This window comes from Leiobunum rupestre, chromosome 3 (genome assembly GCF_980474605.1).
Source record: "Leiobunum rupestre chromosome 3, qqLeiRupe1.1.hap1, whole genome shotgun sequence".
Taxonomy (NCBI): Eukaryota; Metazoa; Arthropoda; class Arachnida; order Opiliones; family Sclerosomatidae; genus Leiobunum; species Leiobunum rupestre.
In genome coordinates this window covers 21,190,931-21,204,756 of record NC_143386.1, presented here as the reverse complement: position 1 = coordinate 21,204,756, position 13,826 = coordinate 21,190,931, and positions in this window count along the sequence as shown.

Below are 13,826 nucleotides of genomic sequence, written 5' to 3'. Positions count from 1 at the left end.
CATCTTCGTTTTCAAAACTTCTACATCAAACATATTTTCTTATTGGGTAGAGTAGAGCAACCACACTCGGGTTGATAAATGCCACACTAAACGCGTCTAAATCTCGAATTTTAAAAATTAATACCTTCAGAAACAAGTTCTCTTATTTCTAAAAGCCAGTTTTAGGTTCTGATGAATCATTTTGCAACGATAAGTGTTACTTTTAAGTTTGAAAGTGATAAAATTGTAAATAAGCCTTGGCTACGGTGCTAAGGGCTCGCGGCGGAGATTTATCCCGCCTGGTTCTAAATTTAAAAACGTTCGCGCACCCCTTCTGCGCATTCGTCATGCAACGCTCGAAATTCATTGGGGGAAATGTATAGTTGAGAACATAACCACTAGGAGGTGCAGATTTTTAATACCTACCTATTAATAACGGGTATGTCAAACTTTTGGCCTAGAGTCCTAGACCTTTGCTTATGGGGACCTTATGATAGGGGTATGTATAAGTATTATTATTAATAATTAATAATAATAATAATAATCAGCTAGGCTAATACCCAAGGCACCACCTTAGGCCTAAGTCATCAAGCGAGTTTTAAAGCCATTAATTCAGGTGGTCGGGTTACAATGCTTAGGAGGGTGGTGGCAAGCCCTGCATGCCACGCGAGCCAACGGCTCCGTACATTAACTCTTACGGTTAACCTCAACAAGTTAAAAAGAAAAAGTTACTACACGTCGAGCCGACACTTGCTAAATTTTGAAATTCGTTTACATGGTAGCTGTCTCTGGGCCCTCTAGCGAGAAAAAAGATTCTATAACATTTTTAATTGATTGATTAAGATGACCTACACAAATCCCTAAGGATTAGACCATTCTATAAAATACAACTTACGTGGTTATTTGCTTTTGTGTATAGAGAGGCAGAAGGTTTGGCCCGATTTTTCATGAACCGGGGAGGCTCATAAAAGGATTCTCTGGCAAACCTGCCAACCTAGAGTTCTGAATAAATAGTGGGTTTTCGATCAAATTCTACTCATTTAACGGTTAGAGTTTTATACAAACCATCATAAATAGTTAATTAACTATATCTCATTAATTTTGTACATAGTTAAGTTATGGACTCACTATATTTTAAAATATACTATCTTCACGTAGGCTACTTAAGCTATATTTTGAAAATTGACTTTATGGGTGACGCTTCGGATAATTCCAATTTAATAGAAATGAGCATAAACAGAATTTTAAAACCAAAGAATAAATAAGTTTGGAAGTCCTACTGAAGTAGGTTATGTTGTCTGTGTGAAAGTGTTGGCCTGTTTAGGTATGAATTTATAATGTGTAAAAAACCGTGATCAGCCAGCTCTGCGTGGCCTGAAAGCTAAATCTACGTAACTTTATACGCAAATGTTAAAACGATACTTGTATTTTTGTTTCAGGCGACGTCTGGTCCAGTTTCCTACCAGCACGAGAGGTGGGAGGAAACACGTAGATTTAACGTAGCCTAAGTTACCAAGGTAACGACGCGTTTCAACTTAGAATCACTTGTAGGAGTGTGGACCTGTACATACTCCTACACGTTTCCCCGTTTACGTTTTTGAAGGGTTGCTTAACCTGCCTAATCCCCCGAAGTAGAAATTAATAAATACATTCTGGCTGATATTTAGCTAGGATGGTATTCTTTTATTTTTGTGCGTTTTCCTTCTTTGAGGGGTCATCCGTATTTTCTTCGCCCCTTTCGAAACGTGGGTGGTTTGGTTCCCCTTTTATTGCCCTCCTCGTTTGGTCTTCAATTACTCATCACGTATTGCGCGTCTTCCTCGATTTAGGACAGTCCTTTTAAAGAGGTTTCTGTCGGTTTTAATGCCTGATTTGACCGGCGACGATAATTCTTGGTTCACTCGCGCGAAATCGCTTCATCCCGATTAGAGCTCGGCGAAACAGATAAATTAACCGCTAAAGTTTTGATTAAGCATAAAAATTACGGTTAACTGTTTATCCATGGATATTATCCACGGCTATATAGCTTTTTAACATGTAAAATAATCGTTTTTTTTCCGGAAAATTTTCGTTTGTGGATAAAAATAAATAAAGTGATTATTTATTATCCAAACGCCGAGCTCTAATCCTGATTCCCGGTTCAGCTATAGCCAAGGCTTAACGTCAATTCAAATTATGATCAGAATTTGGAAACTACGAAAATTTATCCCAAAACAATTAGTTACTTATGTTTACTCTTCGCGACCGAAAACTATTGCTACGCCCCCTTTGGTTCGCCATTGAAAGCTAGATAGGTAGCGGCTAAAGCAGACGCTATTAGTTTTTCCTAATTTGACTTTATAAATAATGATACTTGCATTTTAATATAATTTTTGTATCTGTTGCTTATATTTTTATAAGTTTATTTAAGAAAAAAAAACGTTCTTATGAGTGACTTTTTTAATTTGTTTGTAGCAGACGCTAGATCATAGATTCTACCTCGGAGAAGCTAACGCCGTTACGCCACTTAAGCCACGGTCACACTTTAGGTCGGTTTAAATGCCAGTTTTGACCACTGACGATAATTCTTGGTTCACACGTGCGAAATCGCTTCACTCCGGATCATGCTAAGCGAACCGACTTGGACGAGTTGCTTCCCGAACCAACACGAAAAGTGATTTCTCACGTTGGTTTTGAAAACTATGAAGCGATTTTAGGGGTAAGTGCGTGAGACTGGCTTTAGACTCGAAACGGTTTCGGTCACGAATACATCCAGTAATATTATTTGACCCCACCCCGTAAAATTACCATAAATCATTAAATGGGTTTCTGCGCATCGTTGTTCGCGCATTTGAAGGGAGTCGATGTAAACAACCGTGACGTCACGTTTTCGAGAGCGTGTTTAAAAATTAAAAAAAAAAGAATTAGTCAGCTTTAAAATCATGACTGCGTGATAGCGTCTCTCTATTTTTGGAAAATAAAACGAAAACTGAGTTGATTTAGGCTTAAAATGGATTCCCTTAACCTTGGATTCATCCATGCCTTAACAAAGAATGCGAGCTCCTATTTAACCCTCGGCTCCGCCATTTTGTTTGCTAACATCACGGCCAGCTTTGACACTCGCGTAATAGCGGCCCACCCGAGGGGTCGGACATTTGGCCAAATCCCGTACAAAATTTGGAAAAAAATCAACAAATCCAAAATCCAAGAATTTTGCTACCATAGACTTTGTAAGACAAATCCACAATCAAAAATCCGGGATTTTTAAAAAATCCAAAATCCCGTACACAAAACAGGCAAATGTCCGACCCCTCGGGCCCACCTATTCGCCGAAATTCCACGAACAAGGATTTTCCCGCTATAAACCATGGATTAAACACTAAAGGATGTTCCACGAGCGAAAAAAACGCAAAAATACTCTGTAACCTTGCAACCTAGCGGCGCGAGCCCGCAAACCGGAAATAGTTTACTATCCAGGGGCAAACAAACGGGCGTGCAATGATACTTCGTTTATATACTTACCAAAGATCTTTATTTAAGGATTTGAAGCTTTGCAGTTTCAACCTTTTCACTATTCACTACTTGTAATTTTAAACGAAATTGAAGATTGATAAAAAAAAACGTGTTTTGATCCATGTTTTTATAATCTTCAACTGAAAGAGCAGACGAAAATCACGAAATTCCAAAAAATACGAGATGGCGCTACAAAATCATATCCGGTGCCCCTATGGAAGTTAAGCGCGGAGGGAGGAAACACAGTACGAGCCAACGCGAACTCGGCATTGAAATCTTAGCTTGTGGAACATCCTTTAGTGTTTAATGTATAAACCATGCTATAAACTATTGTAAAAATAATTTTCCGCTAGGGGCGCTCGACGCCGAGAGATATTTTTGTTCGTAGGTTAACATAGAAACTTCAACGAATGGGCTGGCCGCTATTGCGCGAGTTGGCCGTGCTTACATCGACTCCCCTGTTCAGCGCGATAAAAATTTGCAGCGCTGCCAGAGCGACTCAATTCATTCGCCTGTCCCGGTAATACCAGAGATCCTGGCAGTTATAGAGATGCGAAACTCCCTATACCCTAAGCAAACCAGTTTTTTTCAAATTTTTTCCGATCGCAGCGACGCCTGTACGTGGGGAGTAATCACAGAGATCCTAGGATTGTTACCGTTGTTTACAATTTTTGCGTCTCTCGGCTTGAAACGGGCAATTCCTTCCGGCCGAAGGGCGGCGCTGATGCTCGCATTTTTTTTCAGGTTTTCGGCGGAGTTTCGCATCTCTATAACTGCCAGGATCTCTGGTAATACGGCCCTAAAGGGGTCGCAGTGTGCAATAACTGGTGGCTTTACCGGGGAGTCAGGGTCCGGCTCTTGTAATCCATAAGGGCGGTGGCGTACTGGGAGATGTTAGCTCCGATCAAATGGTCCTATATCCACCTCCGACTTCGGTCAGGTTTGGGCTGGATACTGAGCTTCGGCTCAGGCTAACGGAGAGGGTCCAGGAAAACTGGCCGCCTCGGCGGATTGGGTAACCTGCTGTGGGGCGGCGGGCCTCCGTATGAGGGCACGGCGGTCCTGTTTCCCATCCTTTTGGAGTCCCACCGGGATCTCCGGTGACAGCTGTGCCGGGTTATGTGGACCGCTGTGTGCCCGTCGTTCCCCTTTAGGAGCTCTTTCCAAAGGGTTTGACTCTTTACCTACGTAGGTAGGGTGTCGGCTGGAGTTGCTATAGCATCCACTCTTACTCCCACTGCTGTGTGCGAAGTGGGAAATGATCCCCCCATTGCTGCACCTTCTGCTGGGTTGGGTGGCTTGCGTTAAAGATGCGACCATCAGTAGTAGGGTTCTGCTACCCATGCTGGATTTGTCACCTGTCCGGGCTGAGGGGACGCTGGCGTAGGGTACTATGATGATAGACTTCCGGTGGTATGGTCTTTGTTACTAGGTACACCGGGCTATAAATTCTGACACACTGTCCCGGTAATACAATGTCCATGCTCCGCACTTGCGCATTAGTTTTTCTCGCTTGCTAAAGAAATTCAGAGGCATCGAAATGTTCCTTTATTAATTAAGGCAAGTGGCGGCTCGACGTGAAGTAGCTCTTTTTTTTCAATAGATGTCAATGGACAATTGCTGTAAATCGCGACACATTCAAATCATGATTTAATTTGTAATGATCACTTTTTAGAACAGGATATACAAATTGTAAATGGCAAAAGGTCGGTCACACCAAAAGCCATTCCAACTCTGGTTTGGTTTCCATAGAATTAAAACAATTAAAAATAGTCTAAATAATTTTTTTATTTAATTTAAAGAAATTACATCCAGTTGAAAGTGAAATAGAAAAAAACCGGTGATGCTAACTTCTCACCTTTAAATTTTGACGAAGGATCATTTCGTGTAGGTTTAATTATGTTATTGTAATTTGAGCAAGATCTCCTTGGTTTTTAGCCAATTTTGTTTAGTTCTTATGAAGAGATATTCCTCTCTCTATAAAAGAAATGTAGTCTAAGAACTAGAACTTGCTGTATTACGAAATATTGTTGGCATGGGCATCTTCCCAGATCACCACGAACATGTTTGATGCTGAAGTTGGAATCACACATCATCATTAAGAAAGTTATTAATTTATATTGCAAGCTCAGACTCCACAAATTAGCGAATATTCCCATAACAAGCCATAACCAAAACACACGGGATTGTACACGAGTTACTTAAGCCTTTGACAAAATATCATTTCGCAATTAGAATTTTTTTGTTTTTAATTATAAGATCATCTGCTGCTTTTTATTTGGGTTTTGAAAGAATTAATTGACTTATTTAAAAATTATAATAAAAATTAACCTTATTTTAAATTCTCACAGCCAAAATATTCGCGAATCACGTCAGAGTACCTAAAAGATTACAAACACGAACATATGTGACGTGTCACGTGATGATTTTTTATTTTATCTCCTAATCGACAGGCGTCGCTTAAACGTGGTACCACAGGAATACGGAACAAATACCGGTTGTCTGCTAGTTATCGCTCCCGTATATTTTTGGCAAATAAAACTCCGCGTAAGGTGTCTATTTCTTTATTATGTCTATGGGCGGGACATAAAAGTGCCACTTGCGTTGATTGGATCGATAAATTACAGCAATTATAAACAATATTTTTACAAGGGACGTATAATTTAGGTTAAAGTCCACTAAATAGTGTATAAATGGTCTAACTATAATTCTCTATACAATGACTTTCTGACGACGTTATCATCGCGCTATTTTTAATTTTAGATGACTTAGCAAGCGTGGTAAGGTACACGTCACATTTCAGACCGCGAAGAGTTTGGAGTTCTCTATAACAGCGGGTGTAAACGTCTTTAACGGAGGATTTTAGAATAGCTCAGCGCGTTACCAACATCATGATTACGATAAATATTATTGGAATCAGGCCGGCTATAAAGCCATTCCCGTGTATAGTGGTGTAGGTGCTCAGAAAGGTTATGTATTGGGTAACATACTAGCATCCGCATTAAGAGTGGAGCAGAGTTTTTGGGTAAAAAGTTCGTGACACTGGAGCGTTAGTGGTTTCAGATGTGGTTAGTGGAACCCCAATCAGCTCTGAGAAACAGATCAATGAACGCGGGCAAAGAAACTCAGTTATCAGCGAGGGAGGGAGTGAGGGTAGTAATTGAATTTGGACTTAAAAGGAAACGTGGTGTGGTTCGTAAAGTCACTCGAAAGAAATCTAAAGGCCTTTTCACACGAGCCAACTTTTTGATCCAACTAGATGAGTCAACTTGAGTTGAGTAAACTAGTTGGTTCGTGTGAATAAAAGTTCGATGAGTTGATCCACCAAAAAAGTACGCCAGAAAAAAATGGATCACTGATCCATTTTTGATTTGAAAAGTTGGCTCGTGTGAAAAGACCTTAAGAAGAAGAAAATATCGTTACCTTCTCACTCCGACTTATTTTCATAAGCGCTAAGGCTCTTTTACATCTCCACTCGAGTGGGTGTGTGAATTATGAGTTGGACCTTTTTGAAGTTTCTCTGACTCAATTTGGTATCGTCAGCGGTGATTGGGTCGAAAACAATCCCATTTCCAGCATTACTAACAATTCAGCATTAACATTTTGCATAAGTGGAAATTCCGAAGCGTATGTTGATTTTTCACAAACACTTCTACACGATCTTACCCTAAAGCTGCCGTGGCACAGCTACTACACCTACCGATATTATCGCACCATGTCCATTTATTTTTGCACATGCCTCTTACCAGAAATTCATTTATTTTTAAACGAAAAGTCTGTTAATAATTATTCGTATAAAAGTATGATTAAGTCAAACTATGCTAACCTTTGGTGATCGACAAAAACGAGTCTTCTAACTAGCTCTTTGATCTATCGCGACATGACCGGTAAATTTGACGATTTCTTTACGTATTCCGTGTCAAATTTGTTGGCGTGAACTCTTTTGACTACGGCATTTAAAACCCCAGCCATTAAATTAGGTTTCACGGTATATCGTAGAATGCATACCGCGATATTTTTGTCTATGTTTTGGTAGTTCATATTTTTAATTAAAAGTTTCAGGACTGTCTGAATGGAGTGGAAAACTGGTATGATTTCCTTCTGTTCAGGGATAACCTTTATCTAGCTTAGTAAGGTTAAGTGCAATTGATCTATGAACTACAGAAATTAAAATTTTATTTCAACAATAAATTTCCTAAAACTTGATATCTATTGAAGAAAACAAAACACTTATTGATAATAGATTTTATTTCTCGATATAATACAGAAATACTAGATATTAAAGTATTATTTCTCCATAGTGAAATTCTTTGTGCTTTAAATAATGCGCAGTTCGTATCACAGTTGCTACGATACTTTCAAGTAGTGATGCGTCGATATATCGACCTATTTTTCTAATATCGGTATCGGCCAATATCGGCTTAAGCGAAACCGATATTGGCCAATACCGATTAAAAAAAAATATTTTCAGAAAAACATTTAAAAATTATAAAATTCTCGATTAACTAACTAATGAGAATATTTTGTTTGATTGGCCGCGCCACGTACGCCAGACTTCAGAAATTAGATCTAACCATTTTTTTAGACAGGAGGTTACAAATACAAAACAACGATATTGGAAAATATGTATCACGTAAAATAAAAATAAACATTCGTATATGCCTTTGCAAACTACTTTCATGAAAATTTATAATAAAATGGTATGACAGTGTACTTAACCGTCTTTTACAATGATTTTATCAAATACACTACTATTATGATATATTACTTTAATATCGGCCACGAATAGCCGATATTTCGGCTGTACCCAAATCGGTGCATCCTAATTTAATACTTGCAAGACAATGGACACTGGGCCGACGAAGAAATATTTAATTTTGGACACCCGAAGTCTTCTACGTTTATAACATTTTCCCCGAGACTTTGATAAATATTTAGATTTTTCTAATCCTTTGGTCAAAAAGGTTTCCGCCGTATGTGAAATGCGCACTAGTATGTTACGCAAATCTTCGAGTCCATAGTCCTCTTCATTCCATACTATGCCAGTTCTTTAATAATGGTCATACTTCTGTCACTTATGATATTGTATACTATGGTCATACTTCTGTCACTTATGATAATATATAATATGGTCATACTTCTGTCACTTATGATATTGTATACTATGGTCATACTTATGTCACTTATGATATTGTATACTATGGTCATACTTCTGTCACTTATGATAATATATAATATGGTCATACTTCTGTCACTTATGATATTGTATACTATGGTCATACTTCTGTCACTTATGATAATATATAATATGGTCATACTTCTGTCACTTATGATAATATATAATATGGTCATACTTCTGTCACTTATGATATTGTATACTATGGTCATACTTATGTCACTTATGATATTGTATACTATGGTCATACTTCTGTCACTTATGATAATATATAATATGGTCATACTTCTGTCACTTATGATATTGTATACTATGGTCATACTTATGTCACTTATGATATTGTATACTATGGTCATACTTCTGTCACTTATGATATTGTATACTATGGTCATACTTCTGTCACTTATGATATTGTATACTATGGTCATACTTCTGTCACTTATGATAATATATAATATGGTCATACTTCTGTCACTTATGATATTGTATACTATGGTCATACTTCTGTCACTTATGATATTGTATACTATGGTCATACTTCTGTCACTTATGATAATATATAATATGGTCATACTTCTGTCACTTATGATATTGTATACTATGGTCATACTTCTGTCACTTATGATATTGTATACTATGGTCATACTTCTGTCACTTATGATAATATATAATATGGTCATACTTCTGTCACTTATGATATTGCATACTATGGTCATACTTCTGTCACTTATGATAATATATAATATGGTCATACTTCTGTCACTTATGATATTGTATACTATGGTCATACTTATGTCACTTATGATACTGTTTACTATGGTCATACTTCTGTCACTCATGATATTGTATACTATGGTCATACTTCTGTCACTTATGATAATATATAATATGGTCATACTTCTGTCACTTATGATATTGTATACTATGGTCATACTTATGTCACTTATGATATTGTATACTATGGTCATACTTATGTCACTTATGATATTGTATACTATGGTCATACTTCTGTCACTTATGATATTGTATACTATGGTCATACTTCTGTCACTTATGATAATATATAATATGGTCATACTTCTGTCACTTATGATATTGTATACTATGGTCATATACTTATGTCACTTATGATATTGTATACTATGGTCATACTTATGTCACTTATGATATTGTATACTATGGTCATACTTCTGTCACTTATGATATTGTATACTATGGTCATACTTCTGTCACTTATGATATTGTATACTATGGTCATACTTCTGTCACTTATGATAATATATAATATGGTCATACTTCTGTCACTTATGATATTGTATACTATGGTCATACTTCTGTCACTTATGATAATATATAATATGGTCATACTTCTGTCACTTATGATATTGTATACTATGGTCATACTTATGTCACTTATGATACTGTTTACTATGGTCATACTTCTGTCACTTATGATATTGTATACTATGGTCATACTTCTGTCACTTATGATAATATATAATATGGTCATACTTCTGTCACTTATGATATTGTATACTATGGTCATACTTATGTCACTTATGATATTGTATACTATGGTCATACTTATGTCACTTATGATATTGTATACTATGGTCATACTTCTGTCACTTATGATATTGTATACTATGGTCATACTTCTGTCACTTATGATAATATATAATATGGTCATACTTCTGTCACTTATGATATTGTATACTATGGTCATACTTATGTCACTTATGATATTGTATACTATGGTCATACTTCTGTCACTTATGATATTGTATACTATGGTCATACTTCTGTCACTTATGATATTGTATACTATGGTCATACTTCTGTCACTTATGATAATATATAATATGGTCATACTTCTGTCACTTATGATATTGTATACTATGGTCATACTTCTGTCACTTATGATAATATATAATATGGTCATACTTCTGTCACTTATGATATTGCATACTATGGTCATACTTCTGTCACTTATGATAATATATAATATGGTCATACTTCTGTCACTTATGATATTGTATACTATGGTCATACTTATGTCACTTATGATACTGTTTACTATGGTCATACTTCTGTCACTCATGATATTGTATACTATGGTCATACTTCTGTCACTTATGATAATATATAATATGGTCATACTTCTGTCACTTATGATATTGTATACTATGGTCATACTTATGTCACTTATGATATTGTATACTATGGTCATACTTCTGTCACTTATGATATTGTATACTATGGTCATACTTCTGTCACTTATGATATTGTATACTATGGTCATACTTCTGTCACTTATGATAATATATAATATGGTCATACTTCTGTCACTTATGATATTGTATACTATGGTCATACTTATGTCACTTATGATATTGTATACTATGGTCATACTTCTGTCACTTATGATATTGTATACTATGGTCATACTTCTGTCACTTATGATAATATATAATATGGTCATACTTCTGTGACTTATGATATTGTATACTATGGTCATACTTCTGTCACTTATGATATTGTATACTATGGTCATACTTCTGTCACTTATGATAATATATAATATGGTCATACTTCTGTCACTTATGATATTGTATACTATGGTCATACTTCTGTCACTTATGATAATATATAATATGGTCATACTTCTGTCACTTATGATATTGTATACTATGGTCATACTTATGTCACTTATGATACTGTTTACTATGGTCATACTTCTGTCACTTATGATATTGTATACTATGGTCATACTTCTGTCACTTATGATAATATATAATATGGTCATACTTCTGTCACTTATGATATTGTATACTATGGTCATACTTATGTCACTTATGATATTGTATACTATGGTCATACTTCTGTCACTTATGATATTGTATACTATGGTCATACTTCTGTCACTTATGATATTGTATACTATGGTCATACTTCTGTCACTTATGATAATATATAATATGGTCATACTTCTGTCACTTATGATATTGTATACTATGGTCATACTTATGTCACTTATGATATTGTATACTATGGTCATACTTCTGTCACTTATGATATTGTATACTATGGTCATACTTCTGTCACTTATGATATTGTATACTATGGTCATACTTCTGTCACTTATGATAATATATAATATGGTCATACTTCTGTCACTTATGATATTGTATACTATGGTCATACTTCTGTCACTTATGATAATATATAATATGGTCATACTTCTGTCACTTATGATATTGTATACTATGGTCATACTTATGTCACTTATGATACTGTTTACTATGGTCATACTTCTGTCACTTATGATATTGTATACTATGGTCATACTTCTGTCACTTATGATAATATATAATATGGTCATACTTCTGTCACTTATGATATTGTATACTATGGTCATACTTATGTCACTTATGATATTGTATACTATGGTCATACTTCTGTCACTTATGATATTGTATACTATGGTCATACTTCTGTCACTTATGATATTGTATACTATGGTCATACTTCTGTCACTTATGATAATATATAATATGGTCATACTTCTGTCACTTATGATAATATATAATATGGTCATACTTCTGTCACTTATGATATTGTATACTATGGTCATACTTCTGTCACTTATGATAATATATAATATGGTCATACTTCTGTCACTTATGATATTGTATAATATGGTCATACTTATGTCACTTATGATATTGTATACTATGGTCATACTTATGTCACTTATGATACTGTTTACTATGGTCATACTTCTGTCACTTATGACACTGTATACTATGGTCATACTTCTGTCACTTATGATAATATATAATATGGTCATACTTATGTCACTTATGATATTGTATACTATGGTCATACTTATGTCACTTATGATACTGTTTACTATGGTCATACTTCTGTCACTTATGACACTGTATACTATGGTCATACTTCTGTCACTTATGATAATATATACTACTGGGTAACATAATTATTATTCAAAACGCAATATTTTCGAGTTTTCTTAAAAAATGCGAGAAGTGGGTGAAGTAGGTGTGCTGTCAACGGGAAGGGGTCATTCATATTTCTCAGCTGTCTGCGAGTGGGCCGATCTCCAATGTTTTCCTTTCCGTTACAGAAAGAAATCCTCGTCTGGGATGACGTCTAAGCCTGAGCGCGCGCCCCGCCAATCACTCACTCCCGCCGTTCTGCCAGAGAGAGTTCCTTTTCGGGAGACTTCCAGAATTTCGCCGCCTCAAAGCGAAAACGCCGTAACTCCAATTACACCGTTTTTACTCCTTTAAAAGAGTTATTTAAATTATACACGATTAATTTTATTAGCAAGGTCTTCTACCACAAATAGTCACGAAGATCCAAACTGGCTTAGATAAAAAGCACCTGCCTCCAACGAGTCCCCCCCCCCTCTACACGGTTTCGATGGAAGACTTAACCTCTCTACTATTCCGTATACTTATTCAAATATCTGTATTAACTTAAGTAACATAATAACAAGTATGACATTTCCTATGGTTTTATTGTTAATTTCCTGACGGAACCTTTTTTCGGCAATGACATTTGCGACAAGTTGCGCTTTTAACTCGCACTTAAACTAAGTAGCGTGTTGTCGTCCTTGATAGTCATATTTAGACACTAGGGGGCTCTGTGCTGAGAACTAAACCTAAATTGCGCATTAGATCTGAAAATCAGTTCGATTATAATTTTTCCTAATTGACATACTCATTGTTATTATGTTACTTATGACAAGTAGTAGTAGTAGAAGTAGTTTTTCAATTGTGTATTTATCTCACTAGAGGCGCTTATCTTTTTGGACATGACGTTAATTCTACGTCACTTTATACACAGCTATCGGTATTTATTTGAGCTAACTGACCCACTTATGGAACATGATTATTAACTTATGGAAACTAATTTTACATTTATCGAACGCAATTATAAACTTATAAAACAAATATAATCTTATGAAACAATTATAAACTTAGGAAACCATTATTAACTTATGAAACAATCATTATCTTATGAAACAATTATAAACTTATGAAAAAATTATAAACTTATGAAAAAATTATAAACTTTTAAAACAATTATTAATTTATAAAACAATGAAATCCGAGCGCATTGAACATAATTATCAACTTTTGGAACACACATG